Source organism: Corylus avellana, chromosome 1 (genome assembly GCF_965113065.1).
Source record: "Corylus avellana chromosome 1, dhCorAvel1.hap1.2, whole genome shotgun sequence".
Classification (NCBI taxonomy): Eukaryota; Viridiplantae; Streptophyta; class Magnoliopsida; order Fagales; family Betulaceae; genus Corylus; species Corylus avellana.
The window spans coordinates 26,992,968-27,010,289 of NC_142490.1; the positions used below are offsets into that span (position 1 = coordinate 26,992,968).

The 17,322-nt window shown below is 39.4% G+C and overlaps 1 pseudogene; it reads right to left on the bottom strand.

The window, feature by feature from the left end:
• Window positions 1–16,124: 16,124 nt before the first annotated feature.
• LOC148588204 (uncharacterized) lies at window positions 16,125–17,050 on the bottom strand (annotated as a pseudogene).
• Window positions 17,051–17,322: the final 272 nt, after the last annotated feature.

A 17,322-nucleotide genomic window follows, 5' to 3' on the forward strand; every position in this document is an offset into this window, starting at 1 on the left:
TTTTCAGTCTTCTCTAGGGATGTATAAAAGAAAAGAGAAAGTACATGCTTCGGGTTCCTCAGCTTTCTGTTTCTTATATTATCCAATCCAACTTGTGTTTGTTTGTTTTTTTTTAATTTTTACTTCAAAGTGTCGTGTAGTTTAATTTTATTACTATTAATTAGACTTTTTTTTTTTTTTTATAAATATTATTATATTTAATTCACTAATCGAGGTTGGCATTCAATAATTGTGCATGTGGATGGGGTTACCTGTGCATGTATTGTATTGTACGTAGACAAATATATATCTTCAGGTTTTGCTATCAGCTGCCTGGTAAAATGGTAATTAATTAAGGTAATAATTAAAATGGAAGATATTTTTTTTCATTACTACAACTGTAAACCGTTAAAAATGTACTACAATTCCCTGCCTAATCAGTTAACAAGGGAAATTCACTGCTCCATGTATTGAATTAATTAATAACATTTTGACCTAGAACAGCAAGCTACAGAAGATTGACTACCTACCCTATTTACTGTTTAACCTATACTTAGAGTTTAGGGTTCTGTTGGTTGATGAGCTTTTTTTAAAAAATAAAAAATAAATAAAAAAATTAAAAATAGTATGATGTGACAACTTATATAAATCAAACTTCTATATATATATATGCAAGTTATTTCAATCAGCTCTGTTATTATGCATGGTTTATATATATATGCCAATTGCCAAAGTTAATGAAAATTAATACTTAAATGAATTTAGTTTCTCACTAATTTTGTTAAAAAAAAGAAAAAAACTAATAATTAAAATAGATGGTGACTGTCAGAAACTTATAGAATTTTTTTATGAAAATATCTATGTTTTTAAAAAACTGGTCATACAATGAAAATTTTAAATAAGGGAAAAAAATGTTGGCAACTGAAAAAGTTAAAAATGGAAAACAAACTGTAGAAATGAAAAAAAAAAAATAGCATATAATATTTTAAGATAATTAAAAAGAGGTAGACATTGAGAAGATTTTTTTTTTTTTTTTTTTTTTTTTTATTTCATTTTACTTTTACTGGCAACATATAGTTATAGCCCGTGGACTGAGTGAAATTTCGTTGGAGTAAAATAGCCTTTGACCCTATAAATCCCTACTCATACACCATAAATAATGTTCAGACTGTCTAAATTAAAGGTGAAAAATGGCAGTAATATTATAAGGTCATGAGTGAGTAAAATTAAACACCCACCATTAATTTGTATTTTTTGAATTTTAAATCTAAATAATACTGGAAATAGTTTTAAATCTGTAGATATCACTGTTCTTCAAACCTTTAGTAACAATATCATATATATTCAAATTAATATTTACATATCATTGGCCTAATCTTTGGTACATCATATATCTGTTCAAAATTTTCTCCTTTTAGAAGCTAAAGAAATAGCATATATAACACATTTGAGTTCGATTTTGACTTTATAGTCATATTCTGTGCGGAGAAATAAATAAAATAGAATACATGCATGCATTTCCCATATATATATATATATATATATATATATGCAGCAAATTCTATAGTAATTAAGCATTAACAATATATGCAAATCTTCTGGCCTTTGACCTTTATAATTTTATCTTCTATGAAGTTTCAATGGATTAAAATAGCAACCACTAGTGGAGGTGGTTCAATGGTTTTAAGACAATTTTTATGTGGTTAAGCACGCACTAGAAAGAGAGTTCAAATCCCGCAACATGAATCATTCACTCACGATTAGTGTTAGTCATCTTGGGTCTCATGGATGTTCTAATGGAATTAGGTTAGAATATAACTCAATTGATCTTGAGGGAGCGCTTGTGATTTTTCATCATCTGGGCCCCTCGATCTTGAGCAATTCCGAGTAAGTGCGTACTATCATAATAACGCTCAAATAGAGTAGTACGTTATAGTTAATCGCAGCCATAGCAGTACTTAAGAAAAAAAACAAAAAAAAACAACTGATTAATACCAGCTAGTGGAGTAGCAGGTTTGCATGTTAACACACTTGTCAAAATTTTGCCCTAGTAACATTGGAATCCTGTAGCCCTCATGGTAACGCAAGCAACCCTAGCTAAAATAATGGGAAATAGTGACCCTGAGTTCTGTCAAATCCATCAACTTTAATAAAATTTTCATGCCCTTTCAATTGAAGTCACTTCAAGGAAGGAAATATAATAGTCCAAAGCTCTTCTCAAAGAGTAATGCTGGGGCTTTTGTTTTCTTTCCTTCGTTTCTTGATTGATTGGCTTATGACTCATTATGTATTTGAAGGAATTTGGGTGCAATTGGGTTTATGGGAGTGACTGTTGTAATGATTTTGAAAAGAAAGAATGGGAGTTATAATTGATGACATACATAAAGCTCCATCACCATTTACTCTTTTTTGAAACGTTTGGTGATCATAAATTCCTCTTCTATGTGCTTTGAGTGAGCTTTCTTATCTCAAATCCTATAAATCATATACGCATGAAACATCATTTGATGTTTGGTCAATATTATTACATTAATTCTAAGTACTTTTAAAATTTCAAAAGTAAGCTAGTTACCACAATCATGGTCTCACTGTAGGCATAATATATTTTCAACTGTAGCAAACTATCATCAAATCTCTCTTTCTCTCTCTCTCTTTCAAGCTGGTGTGCGTATTTGATCCTTCTTGACCTCATCAATCTTAGTACTAAATTCAAACCCATGGAGAATAAAGCACTCCCATTAACATCAATCCCCCTCAAGTTTTTGTTATGTTTGTGGAAGTGCATTGCTACGTGGTTGCATATACATTAGGGGTACACAAGTTGAGCTTTTTACAATCTTGTTCACGAATATTAATTAAGTAGAGCCGAGTTCTGTACAAGCTATTCTATTTAATTTAATAATGAAGCTTATTTTTGTGTTCACGAATGGCCTATTTAATAATCGAGTCAAGCTTGAACCAAACTTAATTAACCGAGCTAAGTTCAAGCAAGCTCACAAGTAGCTTTATTTGTTTACACCTGTAACTCCCATTACACATGAATTAAGTTATTCCTTGTTTCATAATTATATAATCATCGAGTAATTTCACATCCATTTATCATACTTATTTTATATCAATTGGCATTACTTGTTTTAATTAAGTTTTATTCTTTGAAGTGTCAAACAAAAAATTGTCAAATAAAACAAGCGGTACTGTAAAATGATCAGTGAGATAAGTGCTAGCTACCTAATCTTACATGACTTGTGGCACATATATATATATATATATATATATATATAGAGGAAATGTTAGGTTTTCTTTTGATATTTTTTTTTGTGTTTTTCTAGTCTTAAGTAAATATTATTATATATATATATATCTATATGGTAGGTGATAAGCTTGAAAGTTTTGATGATGGTCATAATAATTTAACTTTTATCTTTTATATATGCATCGTCTGTGTAATTTAATATGTGTATAAAATTAATCGTGGAAGCAATAAATGTACCATGATTGGTCACATCAAGTCATAGTCCCTATTGACACTTTGAATATTAAAACAAATTTCAAAATTGACACATGAGTACGTACCCTAATTGAAGAGTCTGAGAACAATCAATAATATTTTATAATTTTGCTTTTCATCATTAAATGATCATAGCTTGGCCTTTGATTCTAAAATTTCCTGGTACTGCACAATCTGGTACAGATTCCATCACAATCTGGTACAATGTGATCTAGAGTCAAGAAAATCTCCACTTATTATGAAAGAAAAACCCAGAAAGAAAGAGAGAACGAAGAGGAGCTAGCAGAACAGGATCTGTAGGAAAAGTTAAAAATTAGAAGATGGAGTTCTTTGGCATAGTGGAAGGAAGGAGATGGTTTGGATATATATATAGAAATAGAGGTGGGCCTACAGCCTATTCCTGATAGGGTCCTGTGCCCTACGCCATTATCAACAGCTCCTTTAGCCAACCCAAACATCCTCCTCCTCCCATCTCTCTCTCTCTCTCTCTTTCTCTCTCTATGGCTAACAGAAGTTTTTCTTTGTATTTGGTGAAAGGGAAAGTAGTAACATTTGGAAATGATGTTAGAGACTTCTTAAATTCCATTTCTTTTTTTCTTTTTTTAAATGTAGAGAAAATTTCTAAAAACAAAATTTGTGAACAACTAATACTATAAGAAAACCAAAAGTATTTTAATATAAAAAGTTTTTTCTTTCTTCTATTTTTTTTATCATTATTTGAAAGAATATTTAAATGATTATCTCTTTTCTCTAGCACCAGTAGATTAATTCCTAAATTTAAGAAATTTTTTTAAAATGCTGCTTCTAGTAGCTTGACTTAATCTTATTATTTTAAATTTATACATATGTAATGGGGGGTTAGGAAGGCTTTAATCCAAACAGTGTTTGTTCATACCCTGGTGTTGAGCCTAAAAAAAATGAAAAAAAAAAAAAAAAAAAAATTCTCTGCAATCAATATGTATACATTAATGAATGTCAAAACTTAGCTAAATCAACAAACATTTATAAAGCTGATTGTCAAAATGAAAATTTTTGTACAATAACATCAAGTCGAGCTATTTCTTAAAGGGACCCATCTTTGGCTGTGATTTCATACTGTCTCTCGGAGCAACATCCCACTGCCTTCTGTAGAGGCAACGACACCAAGCTGTGCACCGAAAAATGAGTCATATATACTCTGGAGTTGAATCTCTTTTATTGGGATGTGATTATGTAAAACTCTTTTTTATAGTCTTAATTTAACACATCAAATAAAAATATCAAATACAATGAGATGAAAACACTGTAGGGTTGTTTGATAAAGCACAATTCCACCCCTAGATACTGTTCATATTTTGGTGAGAAAAAAAAAATGTGAGTAATGATTGGTATAGGAAAGTGAAAAAGTGGTATTGAAAAATGAAATTTTTTGTTTTGTAGTGATTTTTTTATTTGAATAATAGTAAAAAGTAAATGATGTGATATGTTGATACAGTTTCCGGTATGGTGGACCTAAAGGGTGAGATCGTAATTCTGGGTATCGCTCCTTCAATCTGCAAGATAAAAACAGGGTTAAGAGAATGCACCAGGTGGTTTCCGGTGGATCCTCCTCTAATGGTAAAGTTAGTTCCATTCTGAGTTCCGCACATTGTATAGTAAAGAATGAATCATGTACCTGTCTTCTTGTTCTCCGTGTTTTTTGTAGGTAGGCTTTGTAGATGTAGTGATGATGACTGAGCAGAGGATCCGGAATCCGAGCGTAACGGACGGAGGAGTTAATATCTTTGTTCCTTGACCATTATGGTCGATGTGAATCCGTTCCTGCAATTGATGCATATCCCGAGGATGGCGCAAAACTGCTATTGCATTCAATGTCAATCCGAAAGTGATCCGTAACTGCTCCAATAATCAATGAATATCTGAGAATACACGTAACCGTTGACATGATCAATGTGTCTTGTTCCTGCAGCTGTCGGTCTTAAATGATATGTAGAGTATCTACTGGCTCGATAGATGCTAATGATATGCTCTGGTGTATGCCATCCTGAGCCACTATGAGATGATGATGAAGTCATCTATGTCTCCGTATTGGGCTTCATTCTAGTAGGCTTATCCAGATACTTTGGATTTTTCCTCAAATTGCTGGGTCCAGGGCCCATGGGCCTGAGTCCCAATTTTATGTGTAACAGTTATCCCCCGAATTCCTTTTATTGAGGTTTCAAGAGAAGAGAATTCTAATGCTTGGTTTCCTTCTTTTCTTCATGATGGCGAGTCCTTCAGATATTCTGCCTGGTCCGACTCGTCGGAGCCGTTATTTTTGGTGTTTTATCCATTTATGGAACCCGACAATCGTGTGTCCGAGATATTCGGCGATTAGGTGTGATCTTTGATCTTTCAAATCTTTTGTACGCATCCTCATAAATGCGTTGTTGCCTCTTCCACGTGTTTCTCTCCGAGTGGGTTGTGTCTAAGTGTGTGGTTCTTGAGCTGGGTGTTGGCTATTGAATGGCGTTCTTCGTTGCATCTTTTGAGAGAAAAGATGTCACGAGCTCCCTTGGTTTGGGCGTAGCTGCAGGCTTATGATGGTTTTACATTAAATGCTCCATCGCTAGATTCGAGGTTTTATCTTTTTATAAATGGTTTCCCTTCTTTTCCACACTTCATCACTTCAGTCTTTCTGAATCTTTGTTTACCAAATTTCTTGAGAGCTCTCTTTTTGGCGATCATGTCTTCTTCTCTTCGTCCTCAATCTCCTGATGGTAAGGCTTCCGACGACCATTCTCCAGAGGTGCCTTTGGTTCAAAAGAAGGGAGATTCATCTGCTAGGGTTCGCCCGTTTGGTGGGGCGTCTTCCTCCGATGTGGGGATGTCCATGTGCTTGGACTATCCTCGTAAACAAAGGTCTTGCTTTTTGCCATCTGATGAGAAGGTACTTAGACATAACTATGACATTCCTTCTTCAGTTTCTTTACATTTTCCCGGTGATTCCACCGGAATGATTGGTGGTCCTGGAGACATATGCGTTTACGAGAGTATGTTTATGGCCAGAGTCCGTTTGCCTTTTTCTCCCATTATTAGGGAGATGCTGTCTTTTCTGGGGGTAGCCCTGGGGCAGCTGATGCCCAACGGTTGGTGGTATTTCTTGACTACGTTGTTGTTGTGGCCTTATGTGTTTCCGAGAAAAACCATATCGGTTTCAGAGTTCTTAAATATATATGGTCCCCATATATATCCAAACATAGAGATGGTGACGTTCATGGTTTGCGGAAGAACCGATTCATCGAGCTTGGTAAGACGTATTCTAATAACAAGCACTGGGCGGAACAATTCTTTTATATTTTTGGAGCCGGGGAGGCATCCCTGTCAGAGGCCTTGCCATTGGAGTACACTGTCCCCCGAGAATGGGGTGATTTCCGAGAAAGTTGTGAGTATCTTCGATTCCTTTTCTCCTCTTTTTTGTTTTTTTTTTAATCGTCAATGCTGACTCCTTTTCCTTTTGGTAGGGAAGGGATGTCCCAAATTGAACCCATAACAGCAAGGCTAGGTCTAATACATCTTAGCTTTCTCACAGCTTCCCGAGAATGAGACTCAGATGACTTTTGGTGACATCATTACCAATTCTGCTTTCCGAGAGCATTTGGGATATTAGATCCGTATTGAAAAAGTTTTCTGGGATCGTCAAGGAAATCCCAGGAAATTGATTCTCTCTTTTGACAGGGTGGTCCAAACATTTCCGACTCGCCCGCAAGCTAAGAAGACCCAAGCACAGAAAGTTGTTCAAGCTTCGGGCAAGTCGGGTGGGGTTAAGACTTCCGCCCCGAGAGATTCTAATTCTGCTTCTAAATCTTTCGCACGTCCCCAAGTTCAGGACACTACTTCATCTATTTTGTTAAGTGCCAAAATATTCATATTTTGTCCCTTAAACTTATATGTGTTAATTCCTTAAGTGTTGTTAATTTATGCTATTTTAGTTCTTTTATATGTTTTCCATGCTTTTGTAGGCTTTTGGAAGAGAATGGAGTAAATCTAGAAGATTTGGGCTTAAAGAGAGAATTTGGGAAAAATTGGAGTTTCTGGCACTGTGATCAGGAGACCTGCGATCGAGCGCAGGAGACCTATGATCGATCGCACCTGTGATCGAGAGCACACGGGCTGCGATCGCTCGCACCCGTGCGCTGGAGAACAATGAGCTACGGCCAGACTCCCTTTCCTTCCATATTAGGGTTTTCCAAGTCCCACTTGTAATAGGACTAAACCCTACGAATTTCCTAGGTTTACTAGTGTGTCAAAGACTTCTAAAAGCCTATAAATAGACCTCTAAACCCTGAGAATAATCATGCTAGAATAGACACAACTTTGGAAGAGGAATTAGGAGGCTACTCCTAGGAGCGGTTTTCGGTTCTTTCTTTCACTTTTCTTTTTAGTTTTATTTTAATTATGTGTAACTAACTCTTAAGGAGGGCTAGATTGAAGCCTTAATTATGTTTATTTAATATTTCAATATTGGCGCCTTTGTGATAATCAAATTTTATTGCTTAACTTGATTAATTCCTGTTTTCTTGAATTCCTCATATGTATATGATTGGCCATTATATGCATGTGGTATGGATTAGTTAATTAAATCAATTTGGATGACCGAGTTCTGGGTTTAATACGAGTAACAAAAAAAATCCACATCGAGTTCTTGGATTAACCAACATGGAAAACCGGGAGTATACACCCATGCCCTAGGTTCCGTGTGTTTGTCGATTTTCATAGATTTATGCTTTCTTAAAGAACAACTTAGTATATACCCATGCTAAATCCTTTAAGAAAGAAAAGAGTTAGAGTATACACCCATGCCTAACTCATTGCTTAGGGAAATCAATAGCTTAAGGAGTATACACCCATGCCCTTAGGTTGGCAAACATTAGGTATTCATAATATGATTGGATCATTGGCATATTGTTATATTATTTGAGCATAATTAGTGGTGGATATCAAAGCCTTACCTTTATATCTTTTTATTTCGTTTTCATAATATCAATTTAGTGACAACTTGATATTTTTAATCAATTCTAAATAAAATCAACAATCCTCGTGGGATTGATTTCGTACTTGCTGCACTATACTATCGTTTAATCTTGTGCACTAAGAGTAAAATGTACTAAATATTGTCTATTAATTTAGGCAGTATTTAGCCCAACATATTCCAGCTGTTGAGTCTGACCCATTGCGCCGAAGAGGAAGGCGGATAAAGGTAAAGCTCTGCTGGGGAAGCCTTCAAACAAAGTGAGAGTCGACAAGTCCTTAGAGCTTTTGAGTTTGGTGTCGTCTATCAGGTCCGGTTCTGCTACCGTGACTTTCGGGGAGTCCTCTACGTCTGATGGTGTTCTTTTTGATGGTGCTCCCGAGGATGATGTTTTTGATTTGCCCCCTTCAAAGGAGACCGAAACTTTGCAAGTTACTCCTCTGTGCATTCGATCTCGAAAACCAGGGGATCCAATTGCCGTTCGGAATGAAACTCATGATTTCCACCCTTACGAGACCAATCCTCCAAGATCTCCTACCGAGCCTTCAAACCAAGAGCCTGTGTATAGAGGACAGCCGCTCAGTGGTCATTCCGCGAGGAACTCGCCACTGATCAGATCACTATCCAAGGGTTTGACGGGACACCCTCTGTCTGCAATTACCAAGATGCTGACTGTGGATCATACCCGAGGAGAAGGCCGACTTACTCCCAAGATGTTTGTGGACAAGTTTATCCATTGCCATTACTCGATATGTTGTGTATGTCTGCTGTTTGGAAACTTTTTATACTTCTCACATGATCTTCTTCTATACAGTCCTCGATTCTAATTGCCAGTTGGTATAAAGAATTTCAAGAAGGTATGCGGGAGTATGCCGATGAGATGATTGATCTTTGAGAGTTGGTCTGGAAACTGAGCAATCGACAGGAGGCCTTGAGTTCTCAGGTGGTTCAAAGTTCGGTTTCTAATTCCAAAGTGGAGAATCTTTGTTTCTTACTGGCGACGAAGGACCAAGAGGTTCTTGAGAGCAAGCAGAAGCATTCTAAGTTGGAAGTTGCCAATGCCCAATTGCGAGAGCTCCTAAAAGTTGCGAACCGGAAGAACCAAGAACTTGTGGAGCATGCCAAAGAGGTGGATGCTAATGTTCATCAGTCGACTGCGGAACATTTCAAAGTTGTGGAGGAGCTTCACCATGTCCGGACTTCCGAGGAAGTTTATTGGAAGCTTTCTGAGACTCTTGAGTCCCACCTATCTCAGTCCGAGGATGCTTGTGAAAACGTTGAGGCAGATCTAAAGGATTCTGGGAGAAATGCAGCTTATTCCGCTGAGGATATCGTTATTGGAGAGCTAAAGCAGCTCGTTACGTCATGGAGTTGTCTTTCGTTCCTTGGCTCCAAGATTTGCTTTGGGCTCTTGGTTTTCATTTGGGTTTCGAGAACTGCTGATATCAAACTATAAATCGGGAGGGGTTCAATATTGACATAGCCAACGTGAACTCTGATTTCTTGTCGATTCCAGCTTCTACTATCGATGAATTGGTCGACACGGGTAGAGAGCTAATTCCAGATGCTTCAGAGGTTAATGTGTATGGGTTCTTATCGGAGGTTAACTTACCCTCTGAGCCGTTTGGCCCCGAGGTTGATATTGATGATGACAGTGGTGATGTAGATGATGATGCCGGACTTGCTCTTGAGACTTATCGCATTTTTCTTTTGTTATATTTTTTTCTTTTTTACATACTTTAGTTGTCTATATAAAGAACATCTGCAGATTTTGTTTTGTTTTGTTTTTTTTTGAACTCTTCTGTCTGACTTGTTCCTGCTTTGCTTTGACTTGCTTTTTTCTGTTCCGTCTTGCATTTTGTGGTTTTTGTATAGTTGGTTGTACCCCCCCCCCCCCCACCAAATGACCGAGGATAAAAAGGTAATTTTTAAACTTGGTCATTAAAATCTTGGTGCGTCTTTTGTGTTGATGTTTTAGGTATCGGAGGCCATCATTATTTTGCACACTTTTCTATGGCGAGATGCGTGGAGAGCGTCGTTTGGTTCTAGGTATGCGTCTATTGGTTTTCCAAGGTGTTTCTGCGTGGGATGTCTTCTCACATTTAAGACGACCCTTCATTTCCCAAGGATTTCTGTATTATAAATACCGTCCTTGTCTTTGATAATTTTCATTCGACTGATTTCTTTCTTTGCTCCTAATCTTTCCTTTGTTTTTTTGTTTTTTTTTTGCTCCATGACTTCTTCTTCTTCATCTTGTAGTTTGGCGGAGATGGAGTCGTTGGCAGCTTTAGCCATTTGTCCGTCTTATGAATATGAAGTGCTTTCACCCAGGCCACAAGTGGGTTGACTTTGTCCTAGAGTCCCTCGAACTACTGAGGCAGAAGTTCCTAGATTGCGTCTGTTGCTTGGGACGCGAGAGCAATGCCTTAGAGATCGCTCTAATCAGGTGGCGGAATTGATGGCCAATGTTGAAATGAAGGACCATCAAATAGCTTTAAGAGATCACCAGTTGGAGTTGCGAGATCGTTGGATTTCAGACCTTAAGGCTCAACTTATCAATGTTCACGAGAATAGGCGGAAGCATGGCTCTGGCATTTACTTTACTACTCGTCTGTTTCTGAAGGAAGAGGAAAAGTGCAGAAGACTCCGGAGGAAATACTGACTTTGGAAGGCGAGAGCTCTTGAGAGACATGGTCCTCCGAGTGAGGGTCATTGGGAGTGACCTTTGATATAAATGGTAACGAACTATCCAGGGTCAAAAAAAACTTTTTTGTTCATCACATTCCTGGGTGTTTACCCAAATGTGATTCTTTGTACAATGTCTTTTCAGATGTTGAGTACTAGATCGAGTCCGGATGCACTCTTTTTAGTGGGTGTCGGTTATACTTGCGCCTCTTGTAATCGGGTCTTGTAATGACTGTAGTTGTGGTTGAATCTTCTTGTAATGAACTTAGTTTGTAGCTGAGTCTTCTTGTAATGAACTCAGTTTATAGCTGAATCTTCTTGTAATGAACTCAATTTGTTTAATGAAATATTTTCTTTGAAGTTTTGATGTTTGTATGCTAACCTTATGGAGTGTTCCCGACCTTGATCACATGGGGTGTTCCCGACCTTGATCGGCTGGTTTGTGGATACACTTATCTTCGTTTTTTTATTAAAAAAAATTTTTAATTTTTTTTTTTTTATCAAGGGTTTTCTCCTTGTTTAACTGAGTCCAAGGCTTGCACTCTTCCTTGTTTTTTTCAAGGGTTTTCTCCCTGTTTAACTGAGTCCAGGGTTTGCACCCTTCTTGTTTTTTGCTAAAGTTTTCAACCCGTCTAACTGAGTCTAGGGTTTGCACCCCTCTTGCTTTTTTTGCTAGGGTTTTCTCCCTATCTATCTGAGTCCAGGGTTTGCACCCTTCTTGTTCCAAAAATGTTGCTTTGTTCCTTTTCTGAGAGTATTGCTTTACTCTATTTCCGAGAGTACACCCATATTCCAAGATTTTTCCAAGGGTTGTCTCCCTTTCCTCCTTATAAGATGAGAAGCTCGTCATTGGGCCCAGTGGTGAATTTGACCAAGGGTTCTCCGACACTCAATTCAGTTTTTATTTATGAATGGACAATATGAAAAGGGAAATAAAAGAAATTACAAAAATTTAACATTACTGATAATACTTCTTCAAGTGGTCTACATTCAATGGTCTCGGCAATGGTTTTCCCTCCACGTCTTGTAGGTAGTATGCGCCTTATCGATGACTCCAGGCGACCTTGTACGGTCCTTCCCATGTTGGTCCGAGCTTGCCTTCTGCTGGATCTCGGGTTGCTATGCTGACTTTCCTCAAAACCTAGTCACCTATCTTGAATTGTATGGGTTTGACCTCTTGTTGAAATATTTGGCTATTCGTTGTTGGTAGGCAGCCATTGTTGCTTGTGCTTCATCGCTCTTTTCTTGTGGTAGATCCAAACTTAGCTTCATTCTTTCTTCATTTAAGCCCGAGTTGTAATGCTTTACTTGGAAGCTGACGGATCCGACTTCAACTAGGATTGCTGCCTCGGATCCAAAAGCCAAAGAGAATGGGGTTTCTCCCGTTGGTGTTTGAGCAGCCGTTCGATATGCCCACAGTACTTCTAGGAGAAACTCCACCCATGCTCCTTTTTTGTCTTCCAACTTCTTTTTCAGCGTTTTCATTAGGGTCTTGTTTGTAGCCTCCACTTGACCATTTGCTTGTGGGTGCCCTGGGGATGAGAAATAGTTCCTTATGTGCAACTCGGTGCACCCGCTCCGAAATGGCTCTCAATCAAATTGCTTGCCATTGTTGGTTACAAATGTGTGAGGAATCCCGTATCTACACACCACTGACTTCCAAAGGAAATTCCTTATGTTCTCGGTGGTTATGGTTGCTAGTGACTCAGTTTCATCCCACTTTGTGAAGTAATCTACAGCTACTATGACAAATCTACAACCACCTTTCCCCGTGGGTAGTGGTTCTATGAGGTCTACTCCCCATTGCGCAAAAGGCCATGGTGTCGACACCGAGCTTAATTCCTCTAGAGGGTTGGTCGTTAAATGTCAAATCGATGCATTTGTCGCAATGTTTTACCATATCACTCGAATCTTTGCTCATGCCAGGCCAGTAATACCCTGCTCGGACAACCATATGAGCTAACATTCTTCCTTCAGAGTGACTACCACAGATACCTTCTTGAATTTCTCTTAGCACGTAAGAGGCCTCGGCTTTGGATAGACAATTGAGCAGAGGAAGGGTATAGAGTTCCGTCGATCAGTGTATACCGGGCAGCTTGGATACGTATCTTCCGAGCCAACTTGTTGTCAGAGGGCAGTTTCCCCTCTATTTGGAATTGCACTATATCACCGCTCCACTTCGGGTCTCCTTATTCCTCTTCAATACACGCCACCTGGGCTATCCGAGTGATTGAAGGTTCTGCTAGTTCTTGGACTGGGCACCATGCTGTTGTGATTTCTTCATTTGTAGAGGAGTCGATACGTGCCAGGGCATCCGCTAATGCATTTTCTTCCTGAGGCACCTTCATGAATACTATTTTATCGAAAAATTCAGTAGCTTCCTTCACTTTTGCCAAGTACCGCTTCATTTTTTCTCCTCAAGCTTCGTATTCCCCCCTTATGTGTCCGACCACTACTTGATAATCGCTTTTAACTTCCAAGCACTTAACTCCCATATTGAATCCTGCACTTATAGCTTTATACTCGGCTTCATTATTGGTGGTGGTAAACTTTAATTGCACCGCTGCTTCATATATTTCTCTATTGGGTCTTTTGAGTATGACACCAACTCTGCTATATTTTCGGGTTGAAGACCCATCTACGCATGCCACCCACGTTTCCTCTTGGGGTAATTCCTCCTCTTCAGGGAAATTACAAAACTCGGCTATGAAGTAGGCTAACACTTGTCCGTTAAGAGATGTTCTCGGATGGAATTCTATATCGAATTCCCTGAGTTCGATGGCCCAGTTGACTAACCTTCTTGACAAGTTCGGTTTATGCAGAATCTTCCTTAGAGGGTGTTCGGTTCATACTTTGATAGTGTGTGCTTGGAAGTATGACCTCAATCTTCGAGCTGAAGTTACTAAGGCAAAGCCTAGCTTCTCGATCCAAGGATATCGTTCTTCTACTTCGTGTAGAACCTTGCTGTGAAGTACACGTGCTTCTATACCCCCTGCTCTTCTCGGATTAGTGCTGAGCTTATTGCTGATGGTGATATGGCCAAATATAAGTATAAAGCTTCACTTTCTGCTGGTTGACTTAATAGTGGTGGACTTACTAGGTATTCCTTTAATTCCTGGAGCGCTTTATCACAGTTCGGGCCCCAAGAAAAAATCCTTCTCCAAAATTTTGAAGAAAGGAACGCACTTGTTGGTGGACATAGAGATAAACCTATTTAAGGCGACTATCCTTCCGATTAGCTGTTGTAGCTACTTCGTGCTTTGTGGGGCTTGCATCTCCAAAATTGCCTTTATTTTTTTTAGGATTTGCCTCGATCCCTCTTCTTGAGATGATGAATCCTAGGAATTTTCCCAATGACACGCCAAACGCACATTTGGAGGGATTCAACTTCATTCCATAGCACCTTAACGTATCGAAAGCTTCTGACAAATCGGTGATATGACTGGCAGCCTACACGCTTTTCACCAACATGTCATCTACATATACTTCCATATTCCACCCGATTTGCTCCTAGAACATCTTGTTAACCAATCTTTGGTATCTGGCTCTCGCATTTTTCAATTCGAAGGGCATTACTTGGTAACTATACAAGTCTGTATCGGTTATAAAGGCGATTTTCTCCTGGTCCGATTCGAGCATTGATATTTGGTTGTATCCCGAGAAGGCATCCATGAAACTTAAAGTTCATGCCCAGAAGTTGAATCCACTAGCAGATCTATCTGTGGCAGTGGGTAACTATCTTTGGGGCACGCCTTGTTCAAATCGGTGAAGTCGACGCACATCCTCCATTTTCCGTTGGATTTCTTCGCTAGCACCACGTTGGCTAGCCACGTGGTGTATTGAACTTCTTTGGCTGCTGCTTTGCTCTTCTCGGCCGAGTACCCTCTTCGTTTTTGCTACACTGGCTTGAAGCTTGGGTCGGCATTCAACTCGTGTTCCATCACTGAGGGCGATATTCCCAGCATATCTTCGTGGCTCCACGCTGAGTCCAATTGAGATCCAAACCTGATACTCCGATCCGACTCGCCAATCAAGAATTCCTCCAAATCTTTGACCGGCTTGTCACCCTGTAATTGCTATCTTCCCCCTTATTGACTGGTTCCTGAGATTGATTTCTCGGAACATCTTTCATATAAATGTTGTAGCATTGTCGGGCAATTCGTTGCTCTCCTCTTACTTCTCCAACTTCATTGTTTGTTGTAAACTTCATCTTGAGATACAGAGTTGAGGTTATAGCCTTGAATTCCTTAAGTGTTGTTCTTCCTATAATGGCGTTGTATACTGACGACCGATCGACTAGCAGGAAACGCACCATTATTGTGGCCTGTCTCGGATATGATCCTGCTGTGATTGGCAATTCGATGGATCTGACCGGTTGCACCCATTATCCCGTGAATCCCATCAGAGGGCAACTGGTCGGGATAATTTTTTCCTGTCCCAGGTTCAGCTTTTTGAATACTGACCAGTATAGGATGTCTGTTGAGCTCCCGTTATCCACCAAAATAAGATGGATGTTGTGATTCGCCACAGTTAGTGACACTACTAAGGAGTGTGTGTGAAGGAGCGACACGCCTGCATAGTCGTCATTAGAGAACCCAATTATCATTGAGTCCCTCCTGGACTATTTCATAGGCCTCTCTATGGCATACAATTCATGAAAATTTGCTTGACGGGCGCATGCCTTCCTTACCCTTCATGATTCGTCTCCATCTGCAAACCCACCTATGATGGTATGGATTTCAGGGGCAGTTGCCCTATTCAGGGGCTCCCGAGCGTGGAGTGCATGTTTCCATCTAGGTTCGCTACGTGTTCCTCGATCTTCTGGGGGATGTTTGTCCCGTCCTCTACGATTATCTGCTAGACTTCTACTTCTGTACCGTTCCTGTTGTCGGTGGTCCTGGGGATTTCAGTAACTCACCTCTCGAACGTAGTTCTCCTTGTTAGTGGCTGCCCTTTGATCTCCTAGAAATCGAACCAGCTTGTTGTTTTTATAAACTTCTCGATGATAAGTCTCAATGATATACATTCCTCCATGTAATGACCATTGGCCTCGTGGAATTCGTAGTATCTATCCTGATTTTGAGACGATGGGACCCCCACTATTCTCGGGGGCTTTTGGTATTCCGGGTCTTTTTTTATTTCCATTAAGACCACATAAATTTTGGCATTGAGCGGAGAGAAGTCTTAGTCATTGAACCTTTTCCTAAAAGGCTTAGGCTCGTCCATCCTTCTGCTTTCCTTCCTCTTTTTGTCTTCGGATTTCTTAGGCAATTTTTGAGACGATTTCATTGCCTTTAGAGTTTCTTCTTCGTTTATGAACTCCTCCACCTTGTCCAGCAAATTTTGGAGATTGTCGGGTTGCTTGCATGTGAGCTTTCTCATCACCGGCTCCTTGGGAAGGATGCCTTGGTAGATGGCAGAAAATACTACGCCGTCAGTGGGGTCTTCCACCTTTAACTTTTCCAGGTTGAACCGGATCTTGAATTCTTTCAAACTTTCCCCTTCACGCTGGTGGAGTGTTAGGAGATATCCGGAAGGCTTCTTTCTCTCTCGAGACCCCAAGAAATGGGTCAAGAAGATTCGTGTGAGATCTTTGAAAGTACTTATGAATTGGGCATTAAGCCCCGGAACCATTCTCCGGCGTTCCCCGAGAGAGTCATAGGGAAGGCTCTGCATGCTATCTCATTGGGCGTTGCATGAAGTGCCAGGTGCATTCGACAATTTTCCAAATGCTCGATAGGATCCCCGACTCCACTGTAGCTTGGAATTTGGGGAACCTTAAACTTGTGGGGGAGTTGGTGGTTGGTTACTTGCTTGGTGAATTGCATCTCTGTCCCCTCGAAAAGTCTGCTGACTACGGTGGCTTTGTGCTTTTCCTTCTACTTCATGGCTGCACACCGCATCGCCAAATTCGCTAAGGCTTTGTTGACCTCATTTTGCAGAGCTGTAGCCAGCTGATTCTACTCGCCAGTCAATGGATGACCTTTTTTGGGTTCCACCATTTTTTGAAAGTTTTCCTTCCGGTTATTGTCTTGTGGATCGCCTCCATGCTGGCGATGGCGGCTTTCACCTTGATGACTGTAGCCATCAAAGTGATGGCTGTGATTTTCTTGCTCCTCCCAATGCTCAGTCTAATTGACTTCGGATTGAGACTGTGTAG